Here is a 14,307-nt window from a genome sequence, read left to right on the forward strand (position 1 = left end):
AATTTTTGAATTTGGAGGTCATTTGCCCTGTCAAAACTTAATTCTCCCAAGACTGGTTTCTGCAACTCAAAAAAGGGGCAGAAAGTCAAATTTTGCATGTATTTTGACCTTCTGGAGGCTCAAAACTCCATAAAAACTCAAGTCCATCCATAGGCATATGTAACTTTGCATAAAAAATCTAGAAATGCTGAGTTTTTGCAAAAAGGAGCTGCCATGACAAAGGGTCTCACCGGGGGTGAGACCCGTTGAGGAGCCAAAACCTGTAAATTTCCAAAAAATGCCAAAATTACCCAAAATTCTCAAAATTTTTTGGGATTTGAGCTGTGGCTAGGCTAATGAGTGCCATGATCCTTGAGAGAAGCCTCAGCCAAGATACAGAGGGGATTTGGCTTCTTTCTCTGTTTTTGAGCCTCGGTCAACCTCCTTTGAAAAACTTTCATTTTGGCTTTGCATACATGCATCCTTGCCCAATAATGATTCTTCATATTCCTCAGCAGCTTTTTCTCTTGGTTGGCCTTAGCCAACAACCTCTCTAAGTATGCATTCACCTGGATGAGCATTGACTCTCGGTCAGCAGGCAATGGATCACCGGGTCTTCTTCGGTTCAAGACTCGGTCACTACGAATCCTCCATAACTCATCCAGTGATTTCTCCTCCTCCAACTATTTGTTCCGCTACTCCAGGTAAGTGATAGTCCATTGGGCACCCTCAAGTCTCTTCTGCAAAACATCATTTTCAGCTCTCAGATGCTGAATGATCTCCTTTGCCTCTCGGCTAGGAGAACTGGCCTCAAGATCAATGACCTTGGTGTTGGGGACTCCTGATGGACCCTCATGAATCATGGGCTGTTTGCCCCTCTGTGGTACCTGTGCTGGTGAAGAAAGCGAGGCCCCTTCCACCTGATGTGGAGATAACACTCGCTGTGCTGATGATGAAGGCGAGACCCCTTCCACCTGCTGTGGAGATAGTACTCGCCTGGCTGCTGCAAATAAGGCCCTTGGGCCTTTCTGATAGGTGACCAAAGGTGTAGAGCTGGCATGTCGAGTGCCCGGAATATCAGGCTGCTGAGATGGTCCTCCCTCCTCATGAATGACCTCATGATGTGGCTGGGGTGGCACTGTGAAAAACTCACGAGAGATAAACTCCTCCCATGAGATACCCTGCTGTGTCAACTGATGCAAGACTATGAGCTGAATCAAACCATAATGACATAAGCTACTATACTGCTGGGCCGGGGTCTTCCTTTGCAACATGCGCACCATCTTCTGAATGTTCTGAAAGAAGAAAACCGGGATGTTCATCATCCTCACTCGGGTGAAGTGCATCAAGAGGCGAATGTGATATGAGTACACCTGTGAAAATCTGCCCTCACAGGTAAAATAGTGCATAATAAGCCTCATGATGGGAGCATACTCGCTCCGGAGAAATCTGAATGGAAAAACACCCGCTAAATGTCTCAAGAATGATGGCCGAACATAAGGCTCAAAGTGAACAATATCTAGCAACTTGCGCTTAGGCCACACCTCACCAACATTCGGTATCCCTGTAGCATGTGAGATCACCTCGGGTGTCAATGTAAAATCTACCCCTGCTAGATTGACATGTCCATCATGCAAATGTAAAACAAAGAGGCGAGCCAACTCTCTGTGATGTTGAATCCGGGAGATCCTCTCACAAAACTGATAACAAGACATGTACTGAAAACAAGTCACTGCCATGGGACAAGCCTGTAATTCTGTCAAAGAGGTGGGCTCCTCTCGCTTATGATGTCCACCCTTACCTCCCCTACGAGGCCTCCTCTGTACCTCAACCTCTGTAGATGATGAATGGTCATCACTTTGCTCATAAGTTTCGGTTTCTGACATGGTTTAGGAGCAAAGTGGACAAACTGAATTGCTGTCTCTGCCTGCAAAAAGTGCTGAACTCTATGCTGTTTCAAGGGGAAAAAGACATGAGGGAAATGTCAGGGGAGGGATCTTTTAACAAGGAATGGGAATATATAAATATAACAGGGAATTTTTAAGGGAAATGTTGCAAATCATTATGCATATAGGAATACATATTTATAATTGGGAAATCATTTGCAAAGATCATTGCATATGGGAAAAAACATATATGAAAGTGAACATGGGAATATGCATACATGTATTAATAGGGTAATAGGGAAACCATGAACAAAACATGCTGACATATTTACCAACATTTTTGTTTTATTTACACATGCATATGGTGGAGGAGAACTAGGGTTTGAATTTTGTTTTTTGATGCTTTGGGAGAGGGGTAGGGTTATCATTTTTAGTGATTAGGGATGGGGAAAGAATTGCATTTTATTTGTAAAATACTATGGGAAAAAAGATGAACATATAAGTGTGAGTGAAAGGGAAAGGAGGGAAACAAACCAAAGGGAACAATAGCTTGAAACAACACAAACCCTAGCACAATTTGCTCATTAACATTGCAGCCATATAAAGGAGTTGCACTTGCAAAATTTTAATCATTTTAACATGTTCATGACACCCACCATTCATAACCAGCAACCAATCCATGTTTAGAGCACCTACCTCGAACAATTTGATAGCTTGGAGGGTGTTTGAGGGAATTCGTTTGAAGTTTGCAGCAAAACAGTCCAACGGGTCGCGCACCACGCCCAACGGGTCGCGCCCATTGTTTTTCTGAACGGTGGGAGACCCTCTGACGGGTCGCGCGCACCCAACAGGTCGCGCACCTGGCTCAACGGGTCGCGCACCTCTCTGCTGCCCGAAACTGCTCTGCCTTTGCTCCTTTCTCACAATCGCTCTCTCAAACCTCTCTTGCAAGCGTTAGGATGCACAATGAGAGTGAAAGGAGGGAATTTAGGCTTTTATAAGTTTCATTTGAAAAAATTTCATTCATAAACCCACTTTCTAATGTTTTCCTTTTGACACTTTATAACACTGATTTTTGGTTTCTTTTATCCTGAATTTGACTCATTGAGTGCTTTGACTTGATTCTTTTTGTAGGTAGATCATCTGATGGACCTTGGCAAAGGGACCAGGGTTGCATTTTGTCCGCTGAAGACTTTTGAAATTTCATCACTTATTTACAAAAACTGAGAAAATGACCTTGGCTTTAAAAACAAAGTTTTTAAATCCAAGGTGAAAGTTCATTGTACAAGATAAAATTATCGAAGAAACATGTTTACAAACCTCCCTCTGGCTTGCTGAGTACTCATGGATTTTCTTAGACATGACCTTGCAGAGATAAATGACCAAAACCCTAGACCTAGGACTTTGACCTCAAGACAAATCAAGACAAGCTTGAAAAACTTAATGACTGATATGACCTGATCCAGCAAAGCCAAGAGGGGTAAAAATAGACCAGCTCCTCCATCAGGGTTATGGCATGCCTAACGGGATGCAAAATTTGACACTGATGAGACACCTACTAATGCAAATGCAAAGAGCTTTGATCACTGATGGAGGGCTTTCAAGACCGACACTAACATTGGCTCCAATGGGGATGGTAGCTCCTTGGAGGTACCAAGAACCTTAGACCTCTGGGAGAGCAGACCAGTGCTTTATTCATTGGGCAATGGAGTCAACTTATTCACATATGACCAAATTTAAAACAACTTTATTTGACTTGGACAATTGACTGAAATTCTAGACTAACTTGGACACTAACTCACTTACTCTATGCAGAAAATGAACTGACATGAAACAACTTGTAAAATTCACACCAACTAATCACCATTTTCAGAATTATAGCCTTCTCCGCGGGCCCCAAACTGAAGATGAGAGATCAGTTTCACACTTGCTGCAGAATGACAATGAAATGGTATTTACAATGAGAATGATTTGAGCAGTAAATGCTCAAGCATGATACCTTTTGAGCAGCCGGCCATTCACCGACCCACCGAGACATTCATCACCGTTCATTTCTTTGAGAAGAAAAGCATTTGGACCACGATATGCTGCAATTTTGTAAGGACCCTTCCATAAGTTGTCGAATTTTCCATGCTTCCCTTTATCTTCATTGCGGGCATCCCACCGCAACACAACATCATCAATCTGAAACTCATCTGCTTTGGCCTTTTTGTCATAGATCTTCTTTATGCGCTCCTGCAACTTAAGGGAATTCTGGTGAACCTCTTCTCGTGTCTGCTGTAAATGAATCATTTGACTGATCCGTCGTTGCATAGGATCCTCCTCACCACTAGCTTCTTGAAACAACTTGGCTACTGGAACACTAAGTGAAGTAGGAAACATTGCATCAACTCCATAAACCAGTTCAAAAGGTGACATACCAATTGACTTCTTTTGACTTACCCGATCAGCCCATAATGCATTTATTAACTTCTTGTGCCAGCTCTTCTTATTTATTTCCAGCAATTTCTTTATGATGTTCACTAGAGATTTGTTCGAAGATTCGGCCAGCCCATTACCTTGCGGATGGTAGGCGGTTGAATGCCCCAAGCTGATGTTATACTTATAGCAAAAATCAACCAACTTCTTCGATTTGAATGCTGCTGCGTTATCTGTAATCAACTTATGTGGACAACCGAAACGTGACAAGATATTATTTTCAAGAAAAGAAATAATTACCGAATCCGTGGCTTGCCGGGTAGGAATGGCTTCTATCCACTTTGTGAAGTAATCTGTGGCGGTCAAGATCCATCGATGCTGCCCGGAAGATGCTGGGTGGATTTCGCCAATAAAATCCAAACCCCACTGCTGAAATGGTGCGCTGATTTCCACCGGCTTGAGAGGCAATGGCTGTAATTTCTGTTTTCCTTGAAAAATTTGACATTCATGGCAGTTCTTTACCGCTTTATACACATCAGAAAATAAAGAAGGCCAATAGAAACCAGCTCTCAAAATTTTATTAGCCGTGGTCTTCCAAAATAAGTGACCCCCACAGTCACCTTTATGGAAATCATCTACTGTTGTCTTAGCTTCCTCTTCGACCAAACAGTTCAGCAAGATGCCACCGGGATCTTTCCAATAAAGTGCAGATTTGATAATGCAAAATTTGGCAGCCTTTAGCTTCAATGTTCTAGCTTTGTTTCTAGGCATTCCAGGAGGTGAAGATAAATTTTGAAGCACATAAACTATATCAGCATACCAAGGAGAAGACACAAAGATATCGGACACCTGTAGAACTGAATTTTCTTCATCTTCATCGGACAAGGCAACAATCAAATTGATATCAAGGACGTGAAGATTTGCTTCAGCCATCAACTTAGCAAGACCTTGACCTCTAACCAACTTGGTAGGCTTAATTTCTACATCATATTCTAATAGTGCAGCGATCCACTTACCCCTTCTTCCTTCCGGTTCCGTTTGTACTAAAACATCCTTCACAGCTGCATTAGGAACATATGCTAAAATATGAGAATTCAATATGTAAACCCGGAAATCTTTCAAAGCTTTGATCAGCGCCAATGCTTGCTTCTCAATGATATTATAATTCAGCGCTCCGTCTCTTATGATGCGGCTGAAAAAAGCTATGGGCCTCTCAACTCCATCTCTCTTTTGCATTAACACGGCTGCCAATGTATGCTCAGAGGCAAATGAAAACAAAATGAAATCCTGTGTATAATCTGGGCTGATCAAAGTTGGGGCTGAAGATAAGATTACCTTTATCAAATTAAAAGATTTCACCGCCTCTTCGGTCCATTTGAGCTCGCTGTCCTTCTTTAGCATATTTGTTATCTCTCTAAGATGTTCAGCAAGATTGGGGATGAAACGACGCAGAAAATTCAATTTACCATTGAAGGACTAAATTTCCTTCTTGCTACGGGGCTGCTCCACTTGCTGAATTGCTTCCACTCGTGCGGGATCTATACGAATGCCGTCTTTAGAAATGATATGGCCCAGCAGCTTGCCTTCGCTCATAGCAAAAAGACTCTTTTTTGGATTCAATGAGATGCCATATTTTCTGCACTTTTGAAACACCTTAGTCAAATGAAACAAATGCTCTTCATCTGATTTAGAAAACACGGTCAGATCATCAAGATAAACAACTAAAAAGACATCTTTCTCATTTGCAAAGGCCATGTCCATTGCCCGCTGAAATGTGGCACCCGCGTTCTTCAATCCAAACGACATCTTGGCATAATGAAATGTACCCCATGGAGTAGTAAATGCTGTCTTGTCACGGTCATCTTCGTGCACCAAAATCTGATTATATCCGGAGTAACCATCAAGCAATGACATCCTTGATGCCCCCACAACCCGCTGCAATATGTGGTCCATCTTGGGCAGCGGATAATTGTCCTTTAATGACACTTTGTTCAGATTTCTGAAGTCTATACACAAGCGAATCTCACCGGTCTTCTTTCTCATGGGCACCAAGTTTGAGATCCAATCAGAAAACCGGATTGGCACTATGATTCCAGACTTATACAACCTGTCGACTTCCTTCTCAATCAATGGCAGCAATTTAGGATTAATTCTTCTCAACTTTTGCCGGAAAGGTTTTTGATTTGGCTTTATGGGAATGGTATGCTGAATGATACTTGTATCATAAGTTTTCAAATCTGAATAGTCCCATGCAAAAACATTAGAATACAGAGACAATAATCTGATATACTCTTGCTTTACCTTAGGCGGCAATGCTTTTGAAAGCTTCACCAACTTTGGATTTGCAGCTGTCCCAAGATTTACATCTTCAACTCCTTCATCCGTAGGCCTCAAAGTTGGCTTGCGAGCCACATCATCTTGATCGAACAATTCTTCCAAAGGAATCAATCCTTTAGGAATATGATTGTCCTTGAGCTGCAACACATCCAACTGGTTTATTCCTTCAGCTTCCGTATCTATTGAAATGTCTTCGAATTTACCCTCAATTTGCAGAAAATCTTTGATCTCCTCATCATCTTGGAAAACTTGCCAACACCTTTGATTATCTGGAACTGTAGGACGATGCTTCACATATATTTCAAACTTATTGCTGGAATTCATGGGAATTTTCAGATTACTCGCTGCCTTAGCCAATGCATCCGCAACACCATTTTGAATCCGGGGCACACAGGTCAAAGTATGTTCAGAAAACCTCTTTAAAATGTCCAGGACAGCATTCCGATATGCTCGCATACGAGGATGTTTGGCCTGAAATTCACCTTTCACTTGCTTGATAACTAATTCGGAGTCGCCATATACCGCTATCTTCTTTGCCTTCAACTTCCGAAGGATTTTCAGACCAGCAATAAGAGCTTCATATTCCGCCTCATTATTTGAACAATCAAATGCCAATTTATAAGAACATACCCGTACCTTGCTTGGAACTTGATTTTGGGCTGAAAATGGACTTCGAATCCATACACCTATACCAGCACCATCGCTGCCCACTGCACCGTCAAAATCCATGGTCCAAAGACCATCCTCATCATCTTCTAAGTGCTGAAAATCTGATTTTGATTCCCGTTCTGCTTGCTGCCCATTTGTTTCAGCAATTGGCCTTAGGACAGCAGACCTTTCTTCACTTTCCTTTCTCAAAACTTCCCTGAAATTTTCTGAAATGTCTGGTATGTCTTCTACTTGAACTAACTGACTATCTACCTCATTGAAATTTTCCGCAAACAAAACAAAAGATTCTAAATCTGTTTGTACATAATTTACAGGATGATTTACGGGCTTTTCCTTACTAGTGATCATGTATTTCATCTTTTGTTCCCGATATAACTTCCTCATTTGACCGAAAACCGGAATTGTAGCATATGAAAAATCAAGCTGAATTGTACCTTTGAGTTTGGCTCCCCATGATCTCAACAGCAACATGCCAAACCGCGGAGGAATGTCCGCCACCACTACATCCATCAAAACATTCTTTGCTGGAATTTGATCTAGACTTACCACTAAGTCTTTGATCAAGCCAATGCATCTTACCCGGCTGGAATCAAACGAATACAAATCATGATACTTCCTTGTGATGTCAAGTCCCAGCTTCTCCATGATTGTTTTCGGCATCAAATTATGTGAAGCTCCCGAGTCAAACATGGCATTGTGCAACACAAACTCATGCAAACGCAAACTGATATAAAATGGAGGAATATCACTTTCGGGAGACTCACCATTTAAAGCTGGCCCAAAGATTAACTCCGGCTGATCATCTTGTACATTCACCATGTCTAACATTGGATCAAAATTCAGCAATTTGGAAACTTGGCCTCGGTAAGTGGTGTTCTTCATGACCTCCGTCAAAGGAATAGATATCTTCAACTTTGCAATCTCATTCTCCAAACTGAAAACTGGAAGCTTCTCACCTTCTTTTGCCGGATTATCTCTTTTTTCAGCTTTATCCTTTGGTGCATTTGATGGCTGATCTATCTTTGCTGCTGGTGATGTTTGAGTTGTTGATGGACCGACTATGTCTTTACCTTTTGAGGAAACCGAGTCATTCTTTGCTGCAATGTCTTTCCTTTTTTGCACGGGATTTATAGGAATAGCTCGGCTTCTCAATTGCCTTTGCTGTCCTTGCTGAGCTGATAAAGCATTCAAGTACCCTCTTTGATATTCTTCAGATTCTTCTTCAAGTATTGCATCGTTTGACAAAATATAATGCTCATCTTGGGGAAAGACGGAATTACTCACCAACTCATCTTCTTCCGTAATATATGTGGGCATATCATCAGGAGTGAAGAAATGATTTTCCTCGCCAACATTATCACCTTCATCTTCAGATTCTTGGCTAACAAAATTCTGCTGAAAAGGAGGTTTCATTTGCTGCTGAACTGCTGGCTCTTGTGCCTTTGTTTCGCGCTGCTTGATCCTATATTGTTGCTGCTGTTGACCTCTGAAATTGGGATTACGAATCTGAGGCTCCGGCTTGTCAATAGTAACCTTTTCAAATGTCCTTCTAAGCTGCTCAAGCTGCTGGAGAACAACCTGATTTGATGTGGATGTTTCCTCCTTGATTGTGACTCGCTTTTCTGCCTTCATCCTTGCTCTTTTGTCATTCAAATTTGCCTCAACGCTGACAGCAATTTTCTGCATTTCCTCCAAGGTAGGTGGATCTCTGTCTCTCAATGAATAAGCCATCTCCGGATCAAAACCATCCGGGAACTTAAGAAGTGCTGATTTTCTAGATGGCCTCAGATCATCGGGAATAGCATTATAAACTGTATTGAATCTGATTATGTAATCTTGAACAGACTCACCCGGATTACGCTTGAGGTTGTTGTATTCGGCATTAATTTGAAGCGGATCCTTTCTGATTTCCCACCGATCTAAAAACTGATTCTGAAGTGCTTCCAAAGTAGTAATGCTGTTAGCTGTCAATCCTCTGAACCATTTTCTAACTTCTCCTGCAAATGTCTGCACGAACAGCCGCATGGTGACATCTTCTTCATCTAACTCATATAGATCAAAAAATGTGGTCATCTTGTCGATATGTTGCTGAGCTGTAATACTTTGTGGAGTGCCATCAAACATGGGGATTTTACTTTGGTAATCAGCTGGCATATCATGAAGATTTGCAGGTAAAACCAATGGGGCAAACCGGGCAGCCATTGCTCTAGGTGGGGGAGTAGGATGAGTATGAGGTGGAGGAGCTGTGATAGCAGGGATTATAACAAGAGGAGGTGTAGTTTGTGGAGTTGGGGGAGTCGGAGGTGTAGGAGAAGAAGGAGGAGAACCAACTGTTGATTCGGGATAGGTAATTATAGGTGAAACTGAAACATAAGGAGGGTAAGATTCTTCGTGAGCCGTGATAGTTGATCCAATGTGATCAGAAATATTCTCAACAAAATCAGCAAGGGTAGTAGCTTGAATACGTGACTGAAGATGTCTTAGGATGAAATTTTCAACCAATTTATTATGTCTCTCAAACTCAATAGCAGCTGCAAAATCAGGGTCAAGAACTAGAGAATCGAGCGCACTTTCAGACTTAGCTTTAAACAGAGACAACTCAAAGCTTTCGTCAAAATCTAAATCTTCAAGATAATCAAAAATAGCTGGGCATGAATGAGATCTGAAAATGGGTTTAGGATCTGTAGCCAGCTTGTTTTCTCAAAATGACTAGGAAAGAAAAAGCATTCAGCCTTTGAAAACTCTCAACCTATCATCCACGGTTCAGAGTTAACAATTACACTGGGATAGGATGTCAATGAAGCGCTATGTTCACAAGCTCACGGAGATTGACTGAAGCAGCGTTTATCTACTTGCGCTGATGTAAAACAAGAGCGTTTTCGAAGGCTACCTGGCGTAACTTCAGGCTCCATTTAAGACCTATGAAATAACACGTCAATGAGCAAAGGATTAGATGTTCTCCCCAGTATGGTCGCCAGTATGTTAGCGCTTGAAATTTCACCTCAGGCTGAGAAAGGTAAACCTCAAGGCTACATCAAACCATTCAGCCTCGTAGCTAGCCCTACGAGGCAGGAGAAGGCTCTCTCCGGTCAATCTCGGTAGATCTTCAATGGGATGAGATGACCAACAAGGTAACACTGTTATTAGGCTAGTAAACTGATTAGAAAGGTTGATTTGGGGGTTTTTTGGGTTTTTGGTGGCAATTTGAGGAATTGCAATTTTGGGTGCGGGGATTGGACACAGTTTCTGCAGGGGGTTCCTTGGGGCGAGGTAGGAAACAATATTGATGCCTTAACTTGAGATGGATGATCAGGAATGAAAGATGAGGAGCTAAAGAGAGCAAACAATGACTTTGAATTCCCTTTAGACAGTAGAAAACATGGAAATTAAACAAATTTAAAAGCAGAGCATGGCTAGCATGAATTCCTACTTTAACACTTCATTTGTTTAATGTGCACCAGTAAAGAAAGGAAATGAATCACATAACAAAGCTTACAAGAACATTGAGAAACACACCATCAACACATGAGTCCACAAGAATCCCAAAGATGACTGCAAAACCCTGGTCTTCCTTAGCCAAAAATTGCAGAGATACAGTGAAAATATACAATGATTGCTTCTCCCTCAAGAGTCCAACCATGAAAATGAGAAAGAAAGTACATAATATAGATGATCTAACCTCTTTCCCTGCCTCCATGGGTCGAGCTCACTATCCTAGGAGCTGTTTCAACCACCTCTAAACTAAGCACTACAAAATAGGCAGTCAAAACAACTTGCCTCTATAAACTTGGAAACCAGTTCATACATTCAATTTTTACCCTTTACATGAATAAATCTTCTAGAAGAGTTACAAAATGGTAAAAGTGTCACAATTACATCAAAGAAGACCATCATTAACCTCAAAAAGTCAAACCAAGTCAAACTGTGTTTTTCCGAGCTGTTACAGTGAAATCTGGCAAAGTTTGCCTGACGGGTCGCGCACATCTGCCTGACGGGTCGCGCACATTGGGAGCTCTGTTTGAGGCACTTGCACGTGTCAGAATTGGGTGCAAGATAGTTCATTGGAAAGGTCTGTGAGTCTACTTTCCAACCCAATTGGAATTTTTGAATTTGGAGGTCATTTTCCCTGTCAAAACTTAATTCTCCCAACACTGGTTTCTGCAACTCAAAAAAGGGGCAGAAAGTCAAATTTTGCATGTATTTTGACCTTCTAGAGGCTCAAAACTCCATAAAAACTCAAGTCCATCCATAGGCATATGTAACTTTGCATAAAAAATCTAGAAATGCTGAGTTTTTGCAATAAGGAGCTGCCATGACAAAGGGTCTCACCAGGGGTGAGACCCGTTGAGGAGCCAAAACCTGTAAATTTCCAAAAAATGCCAAAATTACCCAAAATTCTCAATTTTTTTTGGGATTTGAGCTGTGGCTAGGCTAATGAGTGCCATGATCCTTGAGAGAAGCCTCAGCCAAGATACGGAGGGGATTTGGCTTCTTTCTTTGTTTTTGAGCCTCGGTCAACCTCCTTTGAAAAACTTTCATTTTGGCTTTGCATACATGCATCCTTGCCCAATAATGATTCTTCATATTCCTCAGTAGCTTTTTCTCTTGGTTGGCCTTAGCCAACAGCCTCTCTAAGTATGCATTCACCTGGATGAGCATTGACTCTCGGTCAGCAGGCAATGGATCACCGGGTCTTCTTCGGTTCAAGACTCGGTCACTACGAATCCTCCATAACTCATCCAGTGCTTTCTCCTCCTCCAACTGTTTGTTCCGCTGCTCCAGGTAAGTGATAGTCCATTGGGCACCCTCAAGTCTCTTCTGCAAAACATCATTTTCAGCTCTCAGATGCTGAATGATCTCCTTTGCCTCTCGGCTAGGAGAACTGGCCTCAAGATCAATGACCTCGGTGTCGGGGACTCCTGATGGACCCTCATGAATCATGGGCTGTTTGCCCCTCTGTGGTACCTGTGCTGGTGAAGAAAGCGAGGCCCCTTCCACCTGATGTGGAGATAACACTCGCTGTGCTGATGATGAAGGCGAGACCCCTTCCACCTGCTGTGGAGATAGTACTCGCCTAGCTGCTGCAAATAAGGCCCTTGGGCCTTTCTGATAGGTGACCAAAGGTGTAGAGATGGCATGTCGGGTGCCCGGAATATCAGGCTGCTGAGATGGTCCTCCCTCCTCATGAATGACCTCATGATGTGGCTGGGGTGGCACTGTGAAAAACTCACGAGAGATAAACTCCTCCCATGAGATACCCTGCTGTGTCAACTGATGCAAGACTATGAGCTGAATCAAACCATAATGACATAAGCTCCTATACTGCTGGGCCGGGGTCTTCCTCTGCAACATGGGCACCATCTTCTGAATGTTCTAAAAGAAGAAAAATGGGATGTTCATCATCCTCACTCGGGTGAAGTGCATCAAGAGGCGAATGTGATATGAGTACACCTGTGAAAATCTGCCCTCACAGGTAAAATAGTGCATAATAAGCCTCATGATGGGAGCATACTCGCTCCGGAGAAATCTGAATGGAAAAACACCCGCTAAATGTCTCAAGAATGATGGCCGAACATAAGGCTCAAAGTGAACAATATCTAGCAACTTGCGCTTAGGCCACACCTCACCAACATTCGGTATCCCTGTAGCATGTGAGATCACCTCGGGTGTCAATGTAAAATCTACCCCTGCTAGATTGACATGTCCATCATGCAAATGTAAAACAAAGAGGCGGGCCAACTCTCTGTGATGTTGAATCCGGGAGATCCTCTCACAAAACTGATAACAAGACATGTACTGAAAACAAGTCACTGCCATGGGACAAGCCTGTAATTCTGCCAAAGAGGTGGGCTCCTCTTGCTTATGATGTCCACCCTTACCTCCCCTATGAGGCCTCCTCTGTACCTCAACCTCTGTAGATGATGAATGGTCATCACTTTGCTCATAAGTTTCGGTTTCTGACATGGTTTAGGAGCAAAGTGGACAAACTGAACTGCTGTCTCTGCCTGCAAAAAGTGCTGAACTCTATGCTGTTTCAAGGGGAAAAAGACATGAGGGAAATGTCAGGGGAGGGATCTTTTAACAAGGAATGGGAATATATAAATATAACAGGGAATTTTTAAGGGAAATGTTGCAAATCATTATGCATATAGGAATACATATTTATAATTGGGAAATCATTTGCAAAGATCATTGCATATGGGAAAAAACATATATGAAAGTGAACATGGGAATATGCATACATGTATTAATAGGGGAAATAGGGAAACCATGAACAAAACATGCTGACATATTTACCAACATTTTTGCTTTATTTACACATGCATATGGTGGAGGAGAACTAGGGTTTGAATTTTGTTTTTTGATGCTTTGGGAGAGGGGTAGGGTTTTCATTTTTAGTGATTAGGGATGGGGAAAGAATTGCATTTTATTTGTAAAATACTATGGGAAAAGAGATGAACATATAAGCGTGAGTGAAAGGGAAAGGAGGGAAACAAACCAAAGGGAACAATAGCTTGAAACAACACAAACCCTAGCACAATTTGCTCATTAACATTGCAGCCATATAAAGGAGTTCCACTTGCAAAATTTTAATCATTTTAACATGTTCATGACACCCACCATTCATAACCAGCAACCAATCCATGTTTAGAGCACCTACCTCGAACAATTTGATAGCTTGGAGGGCGTTTGAGGGAATTCGTTTGAAGTTTGCAGCAAAACAGTCCAACGGGTCGCGCACCACGCCCAACGGGTCGCGCCCCTCTGACGGGTCGCGCCCGTTGTTTTTCTGAACGGTGGGAGACCCTCTGACGGGTCGCGCGCACCCAACAGGTCGCGCACCTGGCTCAACGGGTCGCGCACCTCTCTGCTGCCCGAAACTGCTCTGCCTTTGCTCCTTTCTCACAATCGCTCTCTCAAACCTCTCTTGCAAGCGTTAGGATGCACAATGAGAGTGAAAGGAGGGAATTTAGGCTTTTATAAGTTTCATTTGAAAAAATTTCATTCATAAACCCAC

This window comes from Pinus tabuliformis, chromosome J (genome assembly GCF_031772625.1).
Source record: "Pinus tabuliformis cultivar Carrire ecotype Pingquan chromosome J, CPIR1, whole genome shotgun sequence".
Lineage (NCBI taxonomy): Eukaryota > Viridiplantae > Streptophyta > Pinopsida > Pinales > Pinaceae > Pinus > Pinus tabuliformis.